This window comes from Pelobates fuscus, chromosome 5 (genome assembly GCF_036172605.1).
Source record: "Pelobates fuscus isolate aPelFus1 chromosome 5, aPelFus1.pri, whole genome shotgun sequence".
NCBI lineage: Eukaryota > Metazoa > Chordata > Amphibia > Anura > Pelobatidae > Pelobates > Pelobates fuscus.
The window spans coordinates 34,548,491-34,574,778 of NC_086321.1; positions in this window are offsets into that span (position 1 = coordinate 34,548,491).

Genomic DNA, 26,288 nt, shown 5'->3' on the forward strand with positions numbered 1-26,288 from the left:
TAAGGGAAAATCTCCGGGCGGCCCAGGGGAGACAGAAGCGATGGTACGATCGGGGTGCTCGACAGCGGGTCTTCCAGGTTGGGCAGAAGGTTCTAGTGCTCAAACCTGCGAAGGCAAACAAGATGCAAGCATCTTGGCAGGGCCCGTACAAGGTGTTAGCTCAGGTATGTGATACTACCTATCTTATAGCCAGCTGTTCGGATGAAAGGGTACAACGATCCTTTCATGTGAACATGCTCAAGGAGTATCAGGAACGACCCGAGGATGTTGCGGCAGTTTGTGCCCCAGCTACTGACGACCCAGAGAACTTACCCTTACCTGACCTGTTAGAAAGGGATCCCCAGACCGACCTTACTAGCCTCGTACAGCTAGGTGACCGACTAAACCCGGCCGAGAAAACACAGGCAAGACAGCTTCTGTGGGAGAAGCAGGCGACGTTCTCCCAAGAACCCGGGTACACCACCCTAGCTGTGCACAAGGTCGAGACACCCGGACAGAACCCCCTACGACAACCCCCATACCGTATCCCTGAAGCAGTCCGAGAAGGAATGCGGAAGGAGATACAGGAGATGACCCGGCTGGGGGTTATTGAGCACTCAGATAGTCCGTGGGCTTCGCCCGTAGTCCTAGTACCCAAGAAAGATGGGACCACCCGGTTCTGTGTGGATTACAGGCGGCTCAATGAGCGGACTACCACTGACGCCTACCCGATGCCCCGGATAGACGAGTTATTAGACCGCATTGCCAGGGGGCGCTATCTGACCACCATTGACCTATGTAAAGGGTACTGGCAGATCCCCCTGGCCGAGAATGCTATCCCCAAGTCGGCATTCGTCACCCCGTTTGGCCTATACCAGTTTAAGGTTATGCCATTCAGAATGAAGAATGCTCCGGCTACCTTCCAGCGTATGGTGGATAGGCTCCTCGATGGCTTCCAGGGATTTGCATGTGCATACCTGGACGACATCGCGGTCTACAGTGAGTCCTGGGAAGACCACCTAGTACACGTGGGGGTAGTGCTGGACAAGATTCGGGCCGCCGGCCTGACTCTGAAACCAGACAAGTGCCATTTAGGCATGGCAGAAGTGCAGTACTTGGGTCACAGGGTGGGTTGTGGGAGCCAGAGACCAGAACCTGCTAAGGTAGAGGCAGTAGCTAACTGGCCCACACCTATCACCAAGACCCAAGTGCTAGCCTTCCTAGGGACGGCAGGGTATTATCGACGTTTTGTCCCCGACTACAGCACGATTGCCAAGCCCCTGACTGACCTGACTAAAAAGAACCTACCTAGGCAGGTCCTGTGGTCTCCAGCTTGTGAAGCCGCGTTTCAGGCCCTGAAGCAGGCTCTTGTGAATGCCCCTGTCCTGGCTGCCCCAGTCCCTAACAAACGTTTTCTTGTCCACACAGACGCTTCCATGTATGGACTGGGGGCTGTGCTGAGCCAGGTCGGGGAGGATGGAGGAGAGCACCCTGTCGCATATCTCAGCAGAAAGTTACTACCTCGAGAAGTGAGTTATGCGGCAGTAGAGAAAGAGTGTTTAGCCCTGGTCTGGGCACTGAAGAAACTGAGCCCTTACCTATACGGACAAGAATTTTCTCTCGTAACAGACCACAACCCCCTTGTCTGGCTTAACCGGGTCTCTGGAGACAATGGCAGACTGCTGAGGTGGAGTTTGGCATTGCAGCCTTATAATTTCACTATCAGCTACCGGCCCGGTAAGCAGAATGGGAATGCGGATGGGTTATCCCGGCAAACAGACGTCCCTATTTCCTTTAAGTCAGGTCATCCCCAAGTTGACCCGCCACAGGGTCAAGCCGGGTCTGCCGGAGTGTTCCACAAGGAGGGAGCCATGTGACAGACCCATCCGTCTGGACTAAACCTATTGGGTTCGTCTGATTTGCCCAGTACTTATGGTCCCTGAGAGATAATGTGAAGGGTTGTTACCTTTTGTAAGTGACACTTCAAATACAGTCGAAGCTATCAAAGTGCCAAAGTTACCGAAGTCCTCGAGGTGGCCGGCATCGGACAAAGGACCACGTGGCGGCGGCCATTTTAACTTCGAACCCGCCGACCCGTACTATCGACGGCACTTCGACACTTTGACGAAAGTCGAAGTACCGACCCACCTCGAACAGGACTTAGCCATTTTTATGCCAGAAAGTGACCGACCGCACAGCCCGAATCCAGGGAACTATTTTGGCCAAGAAAAGGTACCTGCGGTCGGTCATAAAAGGACTTCCGAGTAACTTTTTATTCACTGAAGGGATTGGTGTGATTTTTGAGAATGTTTATGTTTAAAGTATGCTGAATCTGAATATGTGCTTCTTATGTGAATATGATGGATGGGTTTAAAGTTATGAAAGTTGTATAAAAGTATATTTCAAACTGTATGTATAATGGGATTATGTGTCACACCAAGGGGAGGGAATGTGTGGGATGTAACATCGATGCCAGTGGTTATTTTATGCCTCCCCCTGGGTGTGGCCTGTGTGTGTGAAATGGAAATAAAAGGCAGGCTGGATGATCCAGTCCTCAGTTCATGTTTTACCCTCATAATGGAGCTTGGTCTCGTTATTGGGGGAACCGGGATTACAAGTGACTAAAGACTGCGTATGGAGCTCGGAAGGCGGTACCGTAACATAAAGTATTTTGGTAATTTGCTTGTGCCAATTATCTTTTTTAGATACACATATATATATTATACAACTTGTATTCTATCCTGGCCTTTTATTACTATTTTTATTTTTTTACTTTTTTTGTTGGTTTTAATATCTGCCTGGAAGGTTCCTATATCTAAAGAAATCCTAGGTGGGGATCAATCCACCTATGCTGACATCATAGAGCAGTCGGTCTGCTCTCTATTTGTAAGTATGTTTTATTTTAATCTATACTTACACTGTTATACGTGAGCACTATTGGCTGCTTTCTTTCTTTATTTGAGAATTGGACATCAGAGACGGAGAGATACCCACTACATATCCCATAAGCGGGGATTATACCGCTGTACGCGCTTTACCCTAGAGCTGGATTAAAGCTCTTGTAAATGTGAGTTCTCTACCATCATTACTTTTTATGCCCATATTTGAGCCATACATATTGCACTATTGTTTGTCCCTTTCTTTTATCTTCCATATAAGAGGACACGTCATCATACTTGAAGATCCCAAGATCAAACGTAAGGATAAACAAATTGGACTGCTTTTACTTGGACTTTGCTATCTTTTATTATAAAGACTTTTTAATTACTATTTTTTACTTTGCATTTTGTGGCGCAGCCTTTTTTACTATTGTTTTATACCTATCACATGGGTAGAGTCACCTTTCTGGGTCAAATTCATTTTGGAGAAACACCTAACAAGCATGTAAATATGTAATCGTGGGTATTACTACTCTCTAAACAGGATGACATTCAATTAGGAGTGTAAATAAATTGTTGAGGAAAATTGCACTTGATGTTTAAAGAGCAATTGCTGGAACTTGGAGACAACAAGATCCACATTTTTGGTGCAGTGATATCCGTAAACAATGAAACACTCGATGGACTGACAGCTAAGGCCAGGATCTCCTCACACTTGGCACCCTAAAGTGACTATAAAGAGTGAAATGGAAAAGTTGAAGGACTATCTGGAGGTGTCTTAAAGGGACTCTCCAGTGCCAGGAAAACAATCCATTTTCCTGGCACTGCAGGTCCCCTCTCCCTCCCACCTCCCAATCCCCGGTTGCTGAAGGGGTGAAAACCCCTTCAGTCACTTACCTGAGACCCCCGTCGATGTCCCTCGGCGGTGGTTTCGGGGAGCCGCCGCCGCTCCTCCTCTTCATTATGTCGACTAATCCCGCCCGCCGGCCGCAGAGACCTAATGCGCATGTGCATTAGAGCTCTCCATAGGAAAGCATTGAATTGAGTGATGCTGGAGGTCCTCATACAGCATGAGGACGTCCAGCGACGCTCTAGCACAGGTTTTCTGTGCTATGGACCAGGAAGTGCCCTCTAGTGGCTGTCTAGTAGACAGCCACTAGGGGAGGACTTAACCCTGCAAGGTAATTATTGCAGTTTATAAAAACTGCAATAATTACACTTGCAGGGTTATGGGTAGTGGGAGTTGGCACCCAGACCACTCCAATGGGCAGAAGTGGTCTGGGTGCCTGGAGTGTCCCTTTAAATGTTCTACCTAACCCCTATTTCATCGTCTCTCTTTCCTTTTCTTACCTCTTTCTTCTATTTTCCCTTTCTTGTACTGCCTTTTTGTCAACTCTGCTATAGTTATAGGTAAATTTTGCTATTTATTTTATATTAACTACAATTTAATGTTAAAGGAATAAACCCTTTAGGGACTGTTAACCACTTGAGAAGGGCGAGCAAGAGATTGAATCTGATTTTCATCTCTTTCATCATGATCTCTTTGAGTGAAAACTATCTGCAAGCAGATTTGGGTCATAATGTGTCTTTCCTGGAGGGAAAAAAAAGTGTGTGTAAATTACATAGCTCGTGATTCACAGCCAGCCTGTCGCTGACCACGACATTTAGGATGACTGTAATTTTTTTTTTATCTCTCAGGTGACATTAAAAATGACAACTACAGTGTACATTTGATCTTATGTTTGATTTAATGCAGTTTGTGTTTTTCTTCTTAGAGTAGAAAAGGAAACCATATAATGTAATAAGGAAAGCACATAAACATATTACAATTATATTGTATTAATTAAACATTCTGCACCAAAAAGATAACAAGCAGATAATACAGAAAGTATAATTTTTAGCAAAATTAAGGACAAAAATAAATGCTTAGATCCAATATTTTCTAAATATATGTTGGTAAGATGTTGACATAAAGTAAAATAATTTTGCATGCAAACGCTTTATTCATCAAGCCTGAAATTCTCAGATAAATTAGTATTTTATAAAGAAATTGTGTATTTTTTTCCTTCACTTGTCATTTAAAAAGTGGGGTATTTTTCACCTTGGATAATGATTCTCTACCAGAAAGGTAAGGTTTTCAAATTATAAAAATGACAGCAAGGTGCCCCAAAGGTATAGTGTTTGGCAGCATTTTGTTCATATGATGCATGTGAATTGTACAAAGCCTAAGGTATATAATAGAATATTATATTGTGTCTGACTAGCATTACATCTAACAGATATATCCCAAAAAGCACATCACCGACATTTAAAAAAATAAAATATATTGATGAATTCATAAGCATAGGTATAGGGATGAACGCAGGAGACCTCTGGAATACATCTGTTCAAATTAACTGGCCACAGCCTAAGTACATCTTTTAAACCATTACTCCAACCTCACTCCCACCCCTCCCCCTTATTTTCCTTTTTTTTCAACTGTTTAAAATTCAAGATGCAGAACAAAAGTTAAAGATGTTAAAACCCTTTTCTGTCCTGTTTCACCATACATAAGCAAATGGACTTTATAATATTTTTTAACAAAATGCTGACGAGGGCACTCAGGGTACTAATACAATTTTAAAGAGACACTAAAGTCACCAAAACAACTCTAGCGTAATAAAGCAGGTTTTGTGTATAGATCATCCCTCTGAGGTTTAACTGCTTAATTGACTGTAATTTAGGAGGTAAACCACTTTTGTTTCTGTTTATGCAGCACTAGGCAAACAAACGTTTTATTTTCTATCAGATGCCAGCTTGGAAGGATGCTGTGACTGGCTGGCAGGTTGACTGCAGCTGGCAGATTGGTGTGGCTGGCTTGCAGACCTCTTTCTTCCACCAGCCCCATTGTACATCTGTTTCTCCCACAATAGCTTTGTGTGTCTCCTTTCCCCTCTGTGTGTCTCTTCTCCATGCAATTCTTTTTTTGTCCCCCCAACCATTTTGTCTATTTCTTCTCCCAGCCCCTTTGTGCATCTGTTTCTCCCAAACTCCTTTTTGTGACTCTTATTTCCATTCCCTAGCCCCTCTGTGTGTCCCCACAGTTCCTCTGCGTTTATCTCTTTGAGCCCCTCAGTGTGTGTCTTTCCCCCACAGCCCCTCCATGTGTCTCACTAATCCCCCAGCCCCTCCATGTGTCTCAATAACCACTCAGCCCCTCCATGTGTCTCATTAACCCCCCAGCCCCTCCATGTGTCTTATTACCCCCCTTCCCCTCCATGGGCCTCATTTACCCCCCAGCCCCTTCCATGTGTCTCATTCCCCCCTCCCAACCCCTACATATTTTTTAATTTATCCTCTTTGTACACCACTGGCTAGGATAGTGCATTCCTTTACAGATATAATATTTACAGTATTTAGCCATAATTTAAATCTATTTTTGCATGTATATTTTATGCAACAATATTTCATATATATTAATTACATATTTTTTTTCATTTATATCTAATGCAAGCCAGACAGAGGAGGCCTATGTGCAGTTATTTAAACCATGTCTATACTCAAGGTGTGGGCACTGCATGCAAAAAATATTAGAGAATACATTCTTCCTTTTGATGTCAAAGTGAGAAGGGGCAGTCTTATTACATGCTATTATTTAAACAAGGCTGTTAAAGTGCTTAGATTGTACTACGATTGTACATTGTTGTATCTGAGAAAGTTAAACTGCATATCATTGAGAATTCACGGAATTGTACACCTCTTGTTTTGAGATTTTTAAATAATTTTTGCCCTGTACGAAAATCCATTACCCACACCAGCAGCAGTGCAAACTGTGTCTGTTACCTTTGCTCAGCAATTTAAAATAAGTCTGCTGAGTCAAATGGCCTACGAAGGATTTAAGCTTCATAAAATGACTGTCCCTCCTCTTGTAAACTGTGGAAATTCAATGTACCATAAAAGATTGAATCTGTCATTAAAGAATCATCTTTGAAATTCATTTCCATTACAGAAACTGAAAGAGCTCTCTAAATGCAAAGTATCAACTTAAATCAGAGTTCGGATAAAGATCTTCCCCATTTTTTCCAATCAGAATGTAAAAAAAACGAAATATTTAGTGAGTGTGACAGTCCAAAGTAAAGCAATACTTTTGGTAGGACAGGATTTTTTCCATGATACTCTGTACCTTGCATTGCGGTCCACATTTTAATTAAGAGTTCATTCCAGGAAATACATTGTTTCTATACCAAAGCTTCTCAGAGGTATATGGGAAGTGACAAGGTCATTCTCCTTACCAATAAACATCCTAGATCATCTTATTGAAAAATAAAATTGGGTTTTAGATGAAAAAGGCCGAACTTAGTTATATAGCTTTCTAGCCCACAAATGTGATTTGAGTAAATTTAAAGGTTTTAACCTGAAATCTCTGTAAGGCCATTTCATCTTCCTGGGTGATAAGGTGAAGTCTGTTTTATTATTTTTTATCTAGTAATAGTTATAAAGGCGGTGCTTTTTTCTTTTTTTCGTTATATCTGGTTTCTCAGCTAGAGAAGAGGTTACGTTGTTTGCAGAAGCCTCATTGACATAGGTCTGACTCTAACATGTCCGGCAATTAAATGACATGAAAGGCTGATAGGAAACGTTTGCTACTAAGCTCTCTTTTGGCTTTATAAAATTCTCTTTAAAGAGACAGTGAGTATGAACCTAAAAGTGAAATGTTTGAATAATTGTAATAATTTTAATCTGCATATTTTTACTTGGCCAGGTAGCATTAATTACTTACATCTACCACTGTGGGGAGATACGGCTGATACGGAGCTGCCAATGGACAACAGGGTAGTTTTGCTTTAATTATAAAAAATACCCGAAGATCACATTCAGTCTCATCTGGATTTGACATTAACGTGGCCTCTAAGAGAAAAGGAATTTTTGTTCCGAAATAGCCGTATTAAAAAAATAATTAAGTTTTTTTTACTAAATAAACTAACCCCCAAATTGGAAAAAGATACTCATTTGGTTAAAAAAACAGGTAAAAAAAAATGAATAATCTTCTAAATACTGCTCCATGAAAAACTGGTTGGAAAGGTCACCATAAAAACCTCCTAAAAACCAGTATGCAAAAGTACAAGGTAGAAAACCACATGATAAACGAGGAGCTAGTATCTGGGTGAAAAACATAATTCATTTAAAAAAATTAATAAAATAGAGCCAGAAGACTAAAACTTGCAAACTAAAAAAAACATTCAAATACAACATAAAACTTGCAAAAGTAAACCACTAATGTATTAAAAAAACAATGATAAAAACAGAATTACAATACATTTATGGATAAAGAGACACAATGTGAATGTAAATAAGACAGTGTAAAATAGGAGCAGTGTAGTAGGAATTATATTTTTAATGCGAAAGTAAAACTAACACCGAATCCGGTATAGAAAATACTTACCAGTGAAATTAGCACTGCTGAATAATATGGTACTGATGGGTTGCACTGCTTAGTACACAATCGCCCTTCTTTATGGAAACAATGACCACAATATTTGGTCACAGTGTACTCAATTTGAAGATCAACTTTACAATACATAAGGGAACAGAGACCTAATGCTCTCTGCATAAACTGAATTTATTTATTAAAAATGAATTAACTACACTCATAGGAAAAGGCAATAGCCCTCAGGGAACACCACTGCCACGATGCGGTGCACGTGGTCTGCAACAATCTCTAGGTAGGTGGTACGTGTCAAAGTAACATCCATATGAATGCCAGGACTCAAGAATTCTCAGCAGAACATTGCCCAGAGCATAACTGTGTCTCTGCCAGCCTGCCTTCTTCCCAATGTGCATCCTGATGACATATCTACCCCAGGTAAATTATGCAAACGCACCAAGCCACCCACCTGATCTAAAAGAAAATGTAATTCATCAGACCGGGCAACTTTCTTCCATTGCTCCATGGTCCATGGTCTGATGCTCAAGTTCCAATTAAAGGTGCTTTTGGTGATGGACAAAGGTGATCATGAACACTCTACACAGCTCCATATGCAGCAAACTGCAATATGTTGTGTGTTGTGGCACCTTTCTATCATGGCCAGTATTAAGCTTTTCAGCAATTTTATGTGACTGGCATGACAACATTCTATGTGACTGGCATGAAGGCTAGTCTTCACTCCCCACATGCATCAATGAATTTTGGCTGCCCATGATCCTAACGCCAGTTCACCTGTTGTTCATTGTGGCGGACCGCCTGGGACCTGGTTGGGTACCTTCACCAAACATGCTTCCTTGCACTTCAGACCCTAGCCGCCGCAGCTTGGTTTGGGTCTCGCCGTCACTTCCCACTATGGAATAGGGTCCTGGATCCAGCTTCTAGTGATTAAAGGTCCCCTGTAGAGAGTATAGCTGTTTAGCTGGTACTCCCAAACACTAGTCGAGACTGAGTGAAGGGTGAAAAGGAACTGGTTTTTTTCTGGCCAAGTTGCCTGCTTTTATACACAGCCCCCAGCATGAGGGCTCCATTCAATGCAAGACAAGCCCCACCTATAAATCTCTGGGCCTGGGAGATAATTGCGTGAAAGACAGATAAGCTTATTATCTCCCAGGAACAGAGAGGCAAACAAACATAAAAATACCCCAAAACATCATAAAAACATAAAATAACCCCACAAATAATACATCCCCAAATACCCATGATCTGAGCGCCCAAGTTCTGCAAATAGCACCCAGATCCATGCAGTGTAGAGGGAATGCCACTGTGTTAAAGTTCTCACTGGCCGCACACATGGTTCTATGCCCAAAATAGTTCCAAGGCGTTTGGTGCTTTGGCCGGTTAACTTTTGGGAGCTCCTGGGTCCGAAATACAGGGTTCTCCAGCTGGCTCTTAGGTAGCGTTTGTGCCCCTTAGTCTCAGACACCTTCCCTCCAAAAAACGGGTCATGGCGGATTGCAAAGTCGTTCAAAACCCCGCACCAAGTTGTCACCTCATGCCGAAAACAGTTCATAACATTCGCGGCTAAGTACTGCTGAGGACAATTTGTGGGTTTCTTCATGTGAACAGCCGCCAGGGAGCTAGTGTTCGGTTCCATTTGAATGAAGGCAAAGTGCCGAACCCAGGAAAAGCTGCTAATGGTGGCTGGGGAGGTTTAACTCAGGGTCTTTGGATATGGCCCATAGTCATTGGGCAGCAGCTAGCATGCTTCTTTAGGAACTCATGGCATAGGCTCATTTGCCACATTCATTCTTGCTGCACTTTTGGTAGGTACTAACCACTGCATACAGGGAACACCCCACAAGACTTGCATCTTTGGAGATGCTCTGGCCCACTTGTCTAGCCATCACTATTTGGCCCTCATCAAAGTCACTCAGAGCTTTTTGCTTACTCGTTTTTCCTCCTTCCAACACATTAAATTCATGAACTAACTGTTACCGACCTGCCTAGTATATCCCACCGTTGACAGGTGCCATAGTAATTACATAGTCAAATGTTATTCTTTACTTTACTTGCAATTGATTTTAATGTGGCTGATTAATGTATCTAAAGGTGGGTACATGTTGCTCGTGTTGGGGCTTGGTACCATGAGGTGCAGACCACTTTAAGAGCTCACTTGAAGTGCCCCATCTCTTCTCAGTGATTAAGAGCACTGCAGTCAACATTTTGAGTCATTAAATGAGCACTGGACCAAGAGGGAGTTCTTAAAATGGTCTGCACTGGATATTGGTGCAGACCATAATGCTCCCCTCACTGGATCACCAGGGAAGGTTCCCCACTGGACCACAAGGGAATTTTAAGCAGGAGGGTGGCAATCACACACAGTCAGACACTACGCACACAACACTCAGCTACACTAAGCCAACCCCCGCACAGAGCTCTCAGTCTCGTCCTCACACACTTGCAAGCACAAAACACCTGCAGAGTCTAGGACTTGCACCTTGCCTACAGCAGTGGACAACCTTAATCCAGCAGGAACATACAGGAACATACAGGCAAGAGACACTATGTACCATAATGTTAATATGCTTATTACCTTGGGAATAAGTGACCATTCGCGATAAGCCCCATCCTGCCGCTCGTTAAACCCCCGCTGCCTTGGTTTTTATTAATTTATTTTTTATAGACCCGGGTGGAGAATAATGAAATCCTCCACCTGGGTACCTGTTTTAGCTCCACTGCACTCCTGTCACCCAGCCATATGCGAGCTGTGTCGGCCACATAGCGCCCCCTGGTCCATGGCGCTCTGTGTGGCCGCACAGCTCGCGCACCCCTAAGGCCGGCCCTGGGTCTATATTGTTGTATGCAGACATTATTGATCGTAAGGCTGGTGAAAATTACGTACATGTTGGAAACCAGTCTATACTTAGTAATCTCTACTACTGACAGGTATTACAGACAAAGTTTGAAAACTTAGTGGGATCCACCAAGTTACATTTAATAGTTTATTTTGCTTTTACATGGATTGCACCTTTTTTGTGTATTTTTTTGACGCAACATTTCACTGGGTGTGAATACCTTAAAATGTGCAGTCTAGAAAGAGTAGATAACACTAGCTGAGAAAGAAACAATTAAGCTTTAAAGTTATGTATATATACCGTATTTTTCGCTCCATAAGACGCACTTTTTTTCCCCTCAAAAGTGAGGGGAAATGTCTGTGCGTCTTATGGAGCGAATATGAAGCTTTACTTACCTGTCTTGTAGCGTTGGCCGGCAGCACAGGGCGCACCGCGGTACTGGAACTTGAATTTCCTGTTCCGGTTTCCGGCGGGACTGAAAGGAAGTGTGCACAAGCTGAGTGCGCACTTCCTTTCAGTCCCGCCGGAAACCGGAACATGAAATTCAAGTTCCAGTACCGCGGTGCGCCCTGTGCTGCCGGCCAACGCTACAAGACAGGTAAGTAATTATGGGACAAGGGGAGGGGGACAGTATGGGAGAGGAAAATATGGGATAGAAGTGAAGAATATGGGGAGGGGCATGAAGTCTATGGGGAGGGGGGATGAAGTCTATGGGGATGGGGGGGATGAAGTCTATGGGGAGGGGGGGATGAAGTCTATGGGGGGGTGAAGTCTATGGGGGGGTGAAGTCTATGGGGAGGGGGGGATGAAGTCTATGGGGAGGGGGGGATGAAGTCTATGGGGAGGGGGTGGGGTGAAGTCTATGGGGAGGGGGTGGGGTGAAGTCTATGGGGAGGGGGGGAGATGAAGTCTATGGGGAGGGGGGAGATGAAGTCCATGGGGAGGGGGGAGATGAAGTCTATGGGGAGGGGGGAGATGAAGTCTATGGGGAGGGGGGGAGATGAAGTCTATGGGGAGGGGGGGGAGATGAAGTCTATGGGGAGGGGGGGAGATGAAGTCTATGGGGAGGGGGGGAGATGAAGTCTATGGGGAGGGGGGGAGATGAAGTCTATGGGGAGGGGGGAGATGAAGTCTATGGGGAGGGGGGAGATGAAGTCTATGGGGAGGGGGGGAGATGAAGTCTATGGGGAGGGGGGGATGAAGTCTATGGGGAGGGGGGGATGAAGACTATGGGGAGGGGGGAGATGAAGACTATGGGGAGGGGGGAGATGAAGACTATGGGGAGGGGGGAGATGAAGTCTATGGGGAGGGGGTGGATGAAGACTATGGGGAGGGGGGGAGATGAAGACTATGGGGAGGGGGGGAGATGAAGACTATGGGGAGGGGGTGGATGAAGACTATGGGGAGGGGGTGGGTGAAGACTATGGGGAGGGGGTGGGTGAAGACTATGGGGAGGGGGTGGGTGAAGACTATGGGGAGGGGGTGAGTGAAGACTATGGGGAGGGGGTGAGTGAAGACTATGGGAGAGAGGAGAAGACTATGGGAGGGGGGGACACTATGGGACAGGGGAGAAAAAAAAATATTCTGTACAAACTGTCCCATAGTAAGAAACACTATGGGACAGTTTGTTCAGAATATTTTTTTTCTGGGTTTCTTCCTCTAAAAACTAGGTGCGTCTTATGGTGAGGTGCGTCTTATGGAGCGAAAAATACGGTAAATGTATAAAGCACGCAGAGGGTTAATCTGCCCTTATTTCAATCTATCACCAGAATTTAATTTGTACATTAACTGGCTGATTTATTTTAGACAGGGTTGAAATTCATCTTATGCTGTCAGTAAAGGGGTGTGAAGTAATAGCAGGCAAACTTAATTTATAACGTCTGATAGGCACCCATTACAATGGACAGTGCTGCAGAGGAAAAGTAGAAAACCATGGACCTACAGCTGGAATAATACATTTATTGGCAAAGAAGAAATAAAAAGATGCGTTTATTGAGCCGTAGCTAAAATAAAAATATTAAAAGCACTTTATACAGTAGAAAATCTTGTAAAAAATAATATATTTCACTGCGAAATGTACCTGTATCTAGGAGACGTGTGCAGGTTCTGTCTCCGTATTTATGGATCTTTGCCATGTGGAAGAAAAAACACCTCGATCCAAAGATAAGGATAAATAAATCACCTTTATTGAAGTGAAGTAGACATGCGGCCACAACATATATGGGAAATAGAAAAATCACGACTGACGCGTTTTGCGCCTCATTGGCACTTCGAAAAGCGTTATAAAAAGTAACGGTTTGAATTAGCACTCATTTTGTAAAGTATTTAAAGTAATTTTAAAGTACAAACGTTACATCTAACTTTTGTCTCTTTAAACTATTAGCTCTCCACCATTATTCGGGAATTTGTGCTACTGATATCTATATCTCTTTAGATCTTTATAGATCAGAGACTGTGGATGCTTGCACCTGACATTATAGCTTAACTCCATTAGTCACCGGTAAGGGGGCTGAAAAATAGAGGCCTGCTCAGCATTCTGGAACAAGACAAAAGGGGAACAGCTATGTATGCTTCAAGTACAAAAGACATGGTTTATTGGTTTGTTTGTCTTAAAATATATTAAGAAAATGTAGCAGAAATTTAGAAAAATGCTCATTTTGCATACCATATAAAATCGAACTACTGTTTTATCAGTAAACCCTAATGGTTCAGACCAGGGTACAATTTACATTTCAAGTGCCCGAAAGTGCAACATTTACAGGATTTCTTACCTGCTCCCCCCAAAAAATATAGTTCTTTGTTGCTTGTTTCATGATCTGGGGGACATACAAGAGAGATATAAATATGTCTCTCATTGCTTCCCTCTACAAATAGAAAAATGCATATACCAAATGAATAGCATATAAAATAATTCTAAATATATATATAAAAAAAAAAATCCAAATTTCCTTTCGTGGTACGTATGTAGGTTGTTGTCAAGAACCTGAAGACAGTTGTCTACTCTGTCTACTGGCAAATCTGATCTTGGGTGGAACCAATGCCTAATATATACCGCCTCTCTTTGGGGACAAAGAAAGCACATGATATCATTGTTCTCTGATGGAAACCATTAAGAACACTTTGATACATTTATACATCTCCTTAATAGTATGTGGCTTTTGAAATATTTCCATTGACTGCTTTTATAGATGGTTAAGTTTAAATCTTAATTGAAGTAATTTACTTTCAAGGTTTGTATTGATAGAAACTTTATGCTTTAGTTCAAATCAGTGGGTTTTAGAAATTGGGTCATTAATCTCTAAGTATATATTTATCATGTTTTCTTTTTAGCTTAACACGTTTTGACCAAATTATACATTTATGAGTTTAATTTAATAACCCCAGGAAATATCAGGTGATTAATCTTCCACTATGTAATGTTCAATCATTTTATTAATCTTCGCTTTGAAATCTTTATGCTTTAATGTGCGTTGTTGAGTTGTGAAGTATTAACGCATCTAAATAAGAAATCTCAGATTGTTCAGTAATACACACCAAAAATGAAGTCTGATCTGGCCCCCTCCACCCTTAGTGGTCTCTTCTCATCCCCCCTCCCACAGTGGTATCCCCTCACCCCCTCCCATAGTGGTCTCTCCTCAACCCCCCCTCCCATAGAGGTCTCTCCTCCAACCCCTCCTCTAGTGGTCTCTCCTCACCCCCCCACCTCCCTCCTTAGTGGTCGCTCCTCCACCCCCCTCCCATGGTGGTCTCCCCCCCCCTCACTCAGTGGTCTCTTCCCTGTTCTGCTCACCCCCCTACCTCTGTTGTAGCATGGCCGAGCTCCAGTCCAGTCCACTTTTTTCCAGTTGGAAAAACGCTTTCTAAATAAACAAGTTTAATTACAGGCGGGTACAATTAGCATTACAATAAACATGTCCATGCTACTGAAAATTAGTTTCAATTTCTAACTTTTTTTCACAGTCAGTTCACAGTTACTTCGTAAGTTTTATGCTACATCTGTCACAGGTCTTAAACTGACAGTTAAGCAGTTATCCTTGCTATGGAGAGCATTTTCCCCAAACACATTTCTAAAATGGAGCAAATTATAGAAATGCTTATTCTTAAGAGTACTTTGTATGTCAGCATTGAACATAACTGTTCTTTTACTGTGGATTCCTTTCAACTGCAAAGATATTATGTGGAACAAATCCTTTCTGGAAAGTTACAAAACTGACTTACATAAAAATAGAAAAGTGTTCTGTCAACAGTGTTTAACAGTTAAAGACCAATAACTTACCCACTTAAATGACTACAAATACCTTGAAGGCTTTAGCAGACATGATTTAGACATGTATTTATTTATTTTAAAGATTCTAACCTGCATTTATCTTGGCACTTACACAAATCACCTACTGTTGAAGCTAATCACTCAGAATAACAATATGATATGCTGTTATTATATAACTTACAGAATCTCATAACTACTAATGTCTAACCTAAATCCATTACATCAAAATATGGTCCACACTGGGGGCTTGACTGGAAGCCGAGCAAGAAGGATGCTTGAAAGAGAGCTCTGTCGAGCATTATCCGGCATTGCAATACTTAAAGTGATTTATTTCAGCACACAAGTTTTACCAGCAACTGGAGAAGACATGTCCCAACACAAGTCTAAGTGGCACCAGGACAAAGTCGACAGGCTTAGTTTATTTTCCCAGAAAAGCGTGTCTGCAAGTCTGGCTGTGCAAACAGAACCCCAAGATGGTGCTGATGACCTAGGCTACAGCACTCCAGCATTAGAAATTGATTCTGTTTATGATAGCAATCCTATCACTAAAACATACCTGCAATACTCATTGGAGAACTTCTCCACTAAACTTATATCCACCTGGAACAGGGCACTCGAACATCGCACGTGGAGGACAGGTTGGGCAAATTTGCAGCAGCCAAAATGTCCATCATAGATTTAGTACCTTATATTTTCAAAAATGAACCTATGCACTGATCATGAGCTATGTACCACTGGAGATATTGGCTGGGCTTGTCTCCACTCCCAAACAATATCAAAAAAACTTCCACTCACAATCAACCACTGTGTAAGGTGAAATGTGAATAGATAAATAATAATTAACTTAACTTAATGAAACAGTAGAGCTTCCCAAGGTTACCTCTCAGATGGATTAAATTTTTTTGTGTTTATCCACTCTACCAAAGCCTGGAAAAACCATCTAATAAATGTAAAAACCTCTGCCCTATAACTTTACTCAAACTTATGATGAAAGTATTCACCAATAGATGGATTAATATACTCCCTACCATCATACACTCAGATAAGGTGGGTTTTGTCAGAGGAGGGCAAGGAACAGATGGTATGCATAAATCACTTTCCTTTATTGCCTCCATAAAACAAGAGCATTTTTCTCTCATTAGATGGCGAAAAGGCTTTTGATCACCTTAATTGGTCATTCTTACAAGCAGTACTCAACAAACTCAACTTTTCTCCCGCCTTTACAGTGGCAGTGAAGACCTTACATAGTAAAACTGTGGAAAAACTGTGCAACAAAGTCTTCCTCTAAAACCCATTCCACATACCTAACAGCATTTGCCCGGATATCTGTTATCACCCCTACTGTGAATAATAGCCCGTGAGCCATTAACTATCGTGATCAGAGACCAACTGGTCATCATGAGTATTAAAATAGGAGATAAGGAAGTTAAACTAAACCTATTAGCAGGTGACATCTGACTATCCTTGAACCAACCACATATCTCTGACCTACCTTTAATATTATCCTCAGTGAATATGGTGCTCATACTACAAATTGAATCTAACTAAAGCTCAGGTGATGGGAGTGGGTATAGAGATACAGCAATTGGATAACCTCAAAAAGGATTTTGCATATAATTGGAGGACAGGTCACCTAACCTTCCTCAGAGTGTTGTTGCCCAATTCCATATCTAAATTATATCAAGTTAATTATATCAAATTAAGCAAAGTCCTCTATGATTTCCTTGCAAGATAGAAGGGCAAATTTCTGTCCTGGTCAGGTCGTATTGCAGCAGTAAAAATCATCGTACTTCCGAAACTACATTATCTGTTTCAATCGCTCCCAATGTAGGTCCCACCATCCTATTTAAAAGATCTGCAATCCCATATGAACAAATTCTCTGGCATAATAAAAAACCTTGAATAGCACTAGCCACTTTATATAAACCCCTAAGCAAAGTTGGCATTAGACTACCTAATATAAATGTATATTATAGAGCAACACTTCTGAATAATGTAGTGTCAGTCCAACATAGTCCACATGCACCACAATCTACTTTAATGGAATCATTTTGGGCACAGCAATCAGAGGTATCTCAACTACTATGGCTATGCCCCCTCCATACCGGACATCCTCCCTACAACATTCTTTATGATGACAACCTGGGACAAATTCAGACAAACTATGCATCCATGTACCATTCTCCATGACCATCTCCATCAGAGCCCTATCCATAGTGATTCAAACTTTAAATATAGAATATGAGAAAACTACACTATAAAGGCAAACTTTATCAGAATGATACTTTCACGACGTTCACACAGCAGCAAGGGATTAACATGCCACTGCTTGCCGCAATGTTTCATAATTGCAATTATGAGCTTGGGTTTCCATGATGTGATGATGTATGCTATTGTACGATGCTCTTTGAAATAAAATAAATAAAAATAAATTAGATAAAAATAACCATGTTCCATACAAGTGTATTTTCATGTGCTGTATATGAGGTTAATTTTATAATAAACAAAATCTCTTAACCACGCAGGGCTTGCCACTCAACTGTACTAAACAATGTGATCAGTTTAGTTTAGTACTTTGTGTGAGTTATGAGCTAAGTATTAGCAGAGCCAGATGCCACATATTCAAAATAGTGTTATGTGTGCAAAATTGTAGAAGAATCTTGCATTTAAAACACATACAATATTGTCAACCGTGAATTTAACTGTTGCACGTCATCTGCAATCACACTATAGTGTCTGCACTGATATGTACAAATGTGGCAGTACATCTCCTTTAAACTGATTTATTTTCCTCTTGTTTGTATGTTATAAGTAAATAAACAATACCCTCTCTTACGTCATGGCCAGATGTTCAGGATCCTTATCAATGGTGGGTCACAATTCCTGTATTTCAGCAGTCAGCATATATATATATATATATATATATATATATATATATATAGCAGTTCCTCCTTCAAAAAAGTTAATGTTTAACATGCAAGCCAAACAGCATACAAACACATATCAACCAGCAAATACAGACAGTTAACAGCCATATATATATACATATTTATAAATATGAAAACGGGAAAGCAAGTGGTGGAATAGCGCTGAGTTTATATAGGGAAGGCAGCACAACTAAACGGGTTGATCTCTCCTAAAAACCCAAAATGAATAATAGAAATACAAAACAATAGCGTGTGCCGAATGGTTGGGAATTAGAATAACTATAAATAAAACAAATACAATGAAACAGAATATACACTGTCCTATGATAGTTTAAAATTGTGTATATAAAAATAACAAACAAAAAGTCCAAGATAAAATACAATAGTATGGATGAGTCTGTAAGGGTGTGCCTGCATCTTCAGGTTAGTGTACCATCTAAATGTTCAGAATCCAGGAACATAAAAGAGAGAACAAAAAAATCCAATAGTGCAATATGTACAAAATGAGATAAAAGCTTGAAGTCCAAATGGCCTACTCACATGAAATAGAGCTAAAACCAGCTCTAGTATACATAGTTACATAGCTGAAAAGAGACTTGCGTCCATCAAGTTCAGCCTTCCTCACATATGCTTTTGCTGTTGATCCAAAAGAAGGCAAAAAACCCAGTCTGAAGCGCTTCCAATTTTGCAACAAACTAGGAAAAAATTCCTTCTTTACCCCAAAATAGCAGTCAGATGTCTCCTTGGATCAAGCAGCTATTAGCCCACTTATTAGAAATTGTATCCCTGTATGTTGTGTTTTTGCAAGTATTTATCCAATTGCAATTTAAACATCTGTATAGACTCTGACAAAACCACCTCTTCCGGCAATGAATTCCATATCCTTATTGCTCTTACTGTAAAAAAACCTTTTCTTTGTCTTAGATGAAATCTCCTTTCTTCAAGCCTAAATGTGTGACCTCGTGTCCTATGTATAGCCCTGTTTATGAATAGATTTCCAGATAATGGTTTGTACTGGCCCCGAATATATTTGTATAATGTTATCATATCCCCTCTAAGGCGCCGTTTTTCCAAACTGAAGAGATTTAAATTTTTTAACCTTTCTTCATAACTAAATCGCGTCTTAGCAGCAGGATATATGTGAAGATAAAAAAGTGAAACTATAGTGCTCTCTGTATAAAATATATTTGAAACCAGGAGTGAAAATAAATAGGTTGTACTCACATTTACCTGAGCAGATAGCCTGCTCAATGTAATCAGCATAGGTGGTATAATCCCAACCTGGGATACTTGGTGAGGTCCTCACTGGAAAGATAAAAACTGGATGCCAGGTAACAAAAGAGAAAAGGGTATATGGTACAAATATTGCTTGTAAAAATGACTAAAACCTTTATTATAACAAAAACAGTAATAAAATAGATCCACAACGCGTTTCGTCCACAATGGGCTTTCTCAAGTAGGAATCAAGCAAATACCTGGCATGCACAGTCTTATATAGGATAAAATACATGGTAAATTCAAAATCGGCGGTAAAATTACGTCATGGTCACATGATCGTGACCATGATAAACAATCATGAATTTGAAATAATGAGTAAACATAAAGTATTATTTAAGATCTTAGATAAAAGGTGTGTTTAACCCCTTAAGGACCAAACTTCTGGAATAAAAGGGAATCATGACATGTCACACATGTCATGTGTCCTTAAGGGGTTAAAGTTAAAAAAAAAAAAAAAAACGAAGGTTAGAGCAGATAAAAAATGAATAAGAGTTCCCAAGTATCCTACCAATAGGACACCCACCTGTGACATCAGCTTTTTATCTCCTGGTCATGCCCATTTTCACTCTTATTCATTTTTTATCTGCTCTAAACCGTTTTTTTATTCATTCACTCATTCACACAGACACTAGGAAACAATACAGACATGTTTACACAGATACTCATATAGACACACATGCAGACAAAGAGATACACATACAGACACACATGCAGACAAAGAGATACACATACAGACAAAGATACACATGCAGACAAACAGATACACATACAGACACACACACACACACATACATGCACACATGTAGATACACACACATACAGACACACACACACATACAGATATACAGATACAGCCATTCACACACACACACACACATGCAAGCTGTTAAAAATTTTAGTCACCTTCCTGTTTCCTACCTTTAAGGTGCACGAGGGTAACTTCATTGGAGTCCAGTGGCTGGCTCTCCTTTCCACTGTGCTCTTCTACTGCGTGGCTCTGTATAAACTGGGAGAAAGTGACTGCTTACTCCCAGCACTCTGACGTCATCACAGGGTCCCGGTCGTGTTCTTAAAGCGCCACGGGCATGGACCACCCGATGGGCCCTTTCAATGCGGCCCTGGCGGTTGTTCCATATGGCTGGGGCCATATCACAATGCCGGTGGGCACCCCGGTCGCAGGGGTTGACAGGGAGGCCGGGCCCCCTGGACTGACAGGCCCAGTCGCAGCTGTGACCTGTATCTCATGGTAGTTCCGCCACTGACTTGAAGCATTGTAGAGCAAGAACGCTCCTGCCTTCCCCCCTTTCTACAGCTCATTGAGCATAGGGCAGATTTGATTGCATGCACACTAATGATTTACATAGTTGCATAGCTGAAAAGAGACATGCGTCCATCAAATTCAGCCTTTCTCCTATTGGATTTTTACTGTTAATCCAAAAGAAAGCAAAAAACTCAGTCTGAAGCGCTTCCAATTGTGCAGTAAACTAGGAAAAAAATCCCGTATTGACACCAAAATGGCAGTCAGATATCTCCTTGGATCAAGTAGCAATAATCCCACTAATTAAAAATTACAATATTATGTTTTTAACGTATTTATACAATTGCTCTTTAAACATCTGTATAGACTCTGCTAAAACCATCTCTTCAGGCAGATAATTTCACATCCTTATTGTTATGACTGTAAAAAAAAAACCTTTCCTTTGCCTTAGATTAAATCTCCTTTCTTCCAGTCTAAATTCGTGATCTCGTATTCCAATGTATAGTACTATTTATGAATAGATTTCCAGACAATGGTTTGTATTGGCTCTGAATATATTTGCATAATGTTATCATATGCTCTCTGAGGCACTGTTTTTCCAAACTAAAGAGATTTAAATTTGTTAACCTCTCTTCATAATTAAAGTGCTCCATTCCTTTTACCAATGTTGCAGCCTGTCTCTGCACTTTTTCTAATGCCTTAATATCCTTCTTTAGAACAGGTGCCCAAAATTGCACAGCATATCTAAGGTATAGTCTTACCAGTGGTTTATAAAGAGGCAAAATTATATTTTCATCCCATGAATTAATGCCCCCAATATCCTGCTCACATTGTATTCTTTTACAGATTTGTGTCATCTGCAAACACTGAAACATGGCTTTCAATGCCTATTTCAAGATCATTAATATATATGTTAACTAGAAGCGGCCCAGAACAGAACCCTGAGGGACACCACTTACCACTTCTGTCCAGCTTGAAAATTTACCATTAATGACAACTCTCTGTACTATATTTTTAAGCCATTGTTCTACCCAAGAACAAGAATTTTCATCTAGACCAATTTCTTTTAGTTTGAACACTAACCTATTGTGAGTAACTGTAACAAATGCCTTGGCAAAATCCAAGTAGATCACATCCACTGCAACACCCTGATCTATATTTCTACTTACTTTAATGTAGGATGCGATCAGATGCTAGTTTGAAATTACCTGTGTTTCATAAAAGCATGCTGATTATTGCTACTAGCATTGCTCCTCCCAATGAATTCCTGAATATTATCCGTTAATAATTCTTCAAATAATTACCCAGCCACAGAAGTTAGCTCACAGGTTTATAATTTCCAGGCAAACGTTTTGAACCCTTTTTGAATATAGGTACCATTTATTTTTATGACTCCAGCTCCATATCCTGTATGACTCGTGACTTCAGCCTGGAGTCTCTGATTGTGTATACATTTACCATTGCTTCATAACTGTGCCGGGCAGTTATCCATGAGAAGCAATATTTTATTCTAGCCTATGGTTAGTGGTACACAATTGTATTTAGACTCTTTTTCTTTAGTCGATTCAGAGATGGTCACATCAAAGGGAAGTTGTCTGTCACTACTTACCTGGCCATCGGCTCCCCCCATGATCTCCTTACAGAGGTGGATGTTACATTTCTGTAACACCCACCTGTGGCCTGCCTGTGCTCTTCCTCTGGTATTTGTTGATTTCCCCTGCTTGAAGACACTTCCCCAAGTAGAGTGAACACAACATCTATAACGTGTCAGCATTTGAACTAAATGACTTTACATCACTAACCGACTGCCTAGGGAGTTACCATAGCAACCAAAGCGCATGCATTGTGGTTGCTAAGGGCAGAGAGCAGAAGGACCTCCTGTGGGAGGTCTTATTTGCTCTGCCTGTATCTCAAATTCTCTGCATTGCGTGTCTGCCAAAAAATGGAAAGACAGATGGGAGAAAAAAAAATATTTTTAAATAGTTTTCTTTTTCCAAATCTATACATTTGCTTGCAAAACTGCTAGCACAATGTATAGATGGAATTTCAAGCTCTTTTAAAAGAGCTAAAGTAGACTTGCCCATGTTCTCTTTAAGAGAGTGACAGGTTCTCTTTAAGAGAGTGATAGTTCACAGAGGCTGAAGTGTGAAAGATTTCAATCTTTGGAAGTAGGATTGATTATTAGTCAAACTGGTGACTTTATCAGTCATATTTGTAAGTTAGCCATGTAAATGATACCGTAATGTGCAGGATGTGGTTAATGCAAGATCAAGTAAGAGCATCAAGCAATATGCTTGCCACCCCGAGGGACTTAAAGAATTATTAACACAGTTAACACACATAAAAACAGGTACTATTAAGATGTACAGGAAGATGGGGAGAAAATAAATGTTCTTTACAATTTTATAGTATGATGCATATATTTATTATTTTCAGACTTTGAAAAGAAACTATGCTTTCCTTGCCAAATTTTTCAGTTATAGTGTGATGATGGCATTCTGGGACTTTTTCCAAAATCAAATAAAATGTAAATAAATTCACTCTTTTGCAGCAGCCTAACAAAATGTCTTGGGGAAAGCAAAGGCATATAGCACAAACTTTAATAACTCTAAATCTTTTATGATCTCTCTCGTAGAGGGTTCTTTGTTATTTCATGTCCTGATCCCATTATCCACATGTTTTTTTTTATTAGATAAGGGAGTGAGGTTTGTATCATTTAAGTCACAGTACAAAAGCTGTGTTCCAAATCATCTCAACTGAACGGTTTACATACAATTAAATTATAATGTTTGTTTAGTATTTTTGTCACGTTAAATAAATCAAATTTTACAGTGAATATCTAAAAACATGATATTACGTTAACCCTTTGGGTGTCTCCAGAGCAGTATTGGAAAAAGGATCCAGGCACTCCAATTTCTTCTGGCACCTTTATTAGAACATGTGGAACACTGCAACGTTTCGACTCCCAATGGAGTCTTTGTCAAGGCTTGACAAAGATTCCACTGGGAGTCAAAACATTGCAAGTCTTGACAAAGACTCCATTGGTAGTCAAAACGTTGCAAGGCTTGACAAAGACTCCATAGGGAGTCGAAACATTGCAAGGCTTGACAAAGACTCCATTGAGAGTCGAAACGTTGCAAGGCTTGACAAAGACTCCATTGGGAGTCGAAACATTGCAAGGCTTGACAAAGACTCTATTGGGAGTCGAAACATTGCAAGGCTTGACAAAGACTCCATTGGGAATCGAAACGTTGCAAGGCTTGACAAAGACTCTATTGGGAATCGAAACGTTGCAAGGCTTGACATAGACTCCATTGAGAGTCGAAACGTTGCAAGGCTTGACAAAGACTCCATTGGGAGTAGAAACATTGCAGTGTTCCACATGTTCTAATAAAGGTGCTTGAAGACATTGGAGTGCTTGGAAACTTTTTATAACGGTTATTTATTATCTTCTGTGCTTGTGCTGGACCTTGGTTCAGTTAAGCACCCTTAAGTGAATTGAGTGCGGTTCCTTTTCTATTTTTACCATGAAAGTTAAAGAGAACTAAACAAAAAAATAAAATGCTTAATTTTGCTTTGTATTTACTTCTGAGGTTTTTTTCTCTCATTATAAATACATTCTGTGGAAGCTGGAGGTTTATTGGTGAAATTGTAAACAGATATGAGATACATGACAAGAGATCCCATGGTTCATTTGGCTTATATCCTCCTTGTCTTAACCAAACTTACATGTTTACGTCTTTCTATCATATTTTTGTTATGTTCTTCTCTGGGGAAGCAATATAAACAGGAAATGGGTTTTTGATAAATTGTTCTATTACTAGCCGTTTATGTGAGACTCCTAACACAAATAAAACACATTAAAACACCTCTTCGTGAAGATATGTTTCTGTAATATTTCTATAATACTGAATGCATTTCATGTTCCATCAAAACCATTCAAATGGAATGAAAGGAACACAGCCGAGATAATGTGTTGGCCAGTTCTACAAATGTGTGATTTATGAATAATGTCAGTTAAATCATGTTATCGCTACCGTTACATAGTATTAAGGACTAACAGGGAATCTTTCTTTTTGTATCGAACCCTGAAAGTATGCAGAAGACTTTTACATCTTCGTGTTAAATCATTTGTAAGTGTCTGTTTCATTTATTAAGGTTATAAATTATGGATCGGAATGACTTTAGACTGTAAGCAGCAATGAGCCAAATATTTGGGTGAACAACAACTAACTCAATTTTTATCTATGGGAATGGAAAAAAAGACTGCATATATCAACACATTTTATTTATTTGGGAAATAGTCTGCCTTATTTCGTCCTAAGATACGGGCTGAATTTGTTGACGCTATATAAATATAATAATAACAATAATAATATTATAAGAGTATCTCCCAATTAAACCACCATGTCAATTAAGTGACCATGTTTATTTTACATACCCAGGGAGTAATGGAATGTAACATTCTCACCTGTATAAGCTGATTGGTATTTACTGGACCCCACCAAAGTTTTGCATTGAACATATTTTGGATTTATTTAGCCCCATTAACCTGGAACAGTTTTTTGTAAGAACTTTGATACCAATTGTGGTGTGGCTAAGGCTGCATAAACAGTAACAAAAGTGATTAAATCCTAAACGAGAATTGAGCAGCCTGGGTAGGTGTGGCTAAGGCTGCATAAACAGAAACAAAAGTGATTTAAATCCTAAACGAGAATTGAGCAGAAGCATGATTGCTTTATCATTAAGGTAAAGCTGTTTTGATGCCTATACTGTCCCAGTAAGGATGAATGCTTAATATAAGGTATAGAGTAATCTGATTGTGCCCAACATTGTTAAAGCCCCTTCAGCAGCCATTAAAATGATGATAATTATCAAATGATTGACTTTGATCAAGGTCTACTGGATCCGAGCTATTGTTTGATTAGTTGGACAAGAACACCAGGTACACAAACAGGATAGGTAAACATTACTGTAATAAATAAATAAATAAATTAGAGAAGAGCAAGCCTTGTAAGTAAGAGCCACTGATAAGTGCTCGTCTGTTCCCATCACCTACAACCACATGAATAATTTATACACGATTCCCAGGATATGCTCCTATACCTAAGAATTGTGTATACTCAATTTTAACAATTGCGAATGAAAAAAAATGTTGTTTGCGGTTGTTGCCCAGACGGCGGAGCCGCGATAATGTTATAGCAGCGGTTCTGCGGAGCTGCCCCTTCTGGCAGCAGTAAGGGCCGTTGTGGGAGATCTACAGATATTTCTTCCTGGCTATGCACTGTTCTCAGTACCGAAATGCTTTTCCAGTTGGTTGTAGAATGCTGCCTATGCTTCTTCCCGGTCACAGACTGGAAGGGAACATTCAGAGGCTGCGGACCTGCAGTATAGCCCACTGTAACACTAGTGTGCCAACTGGGCCAGAAAAGAAAGCAGTT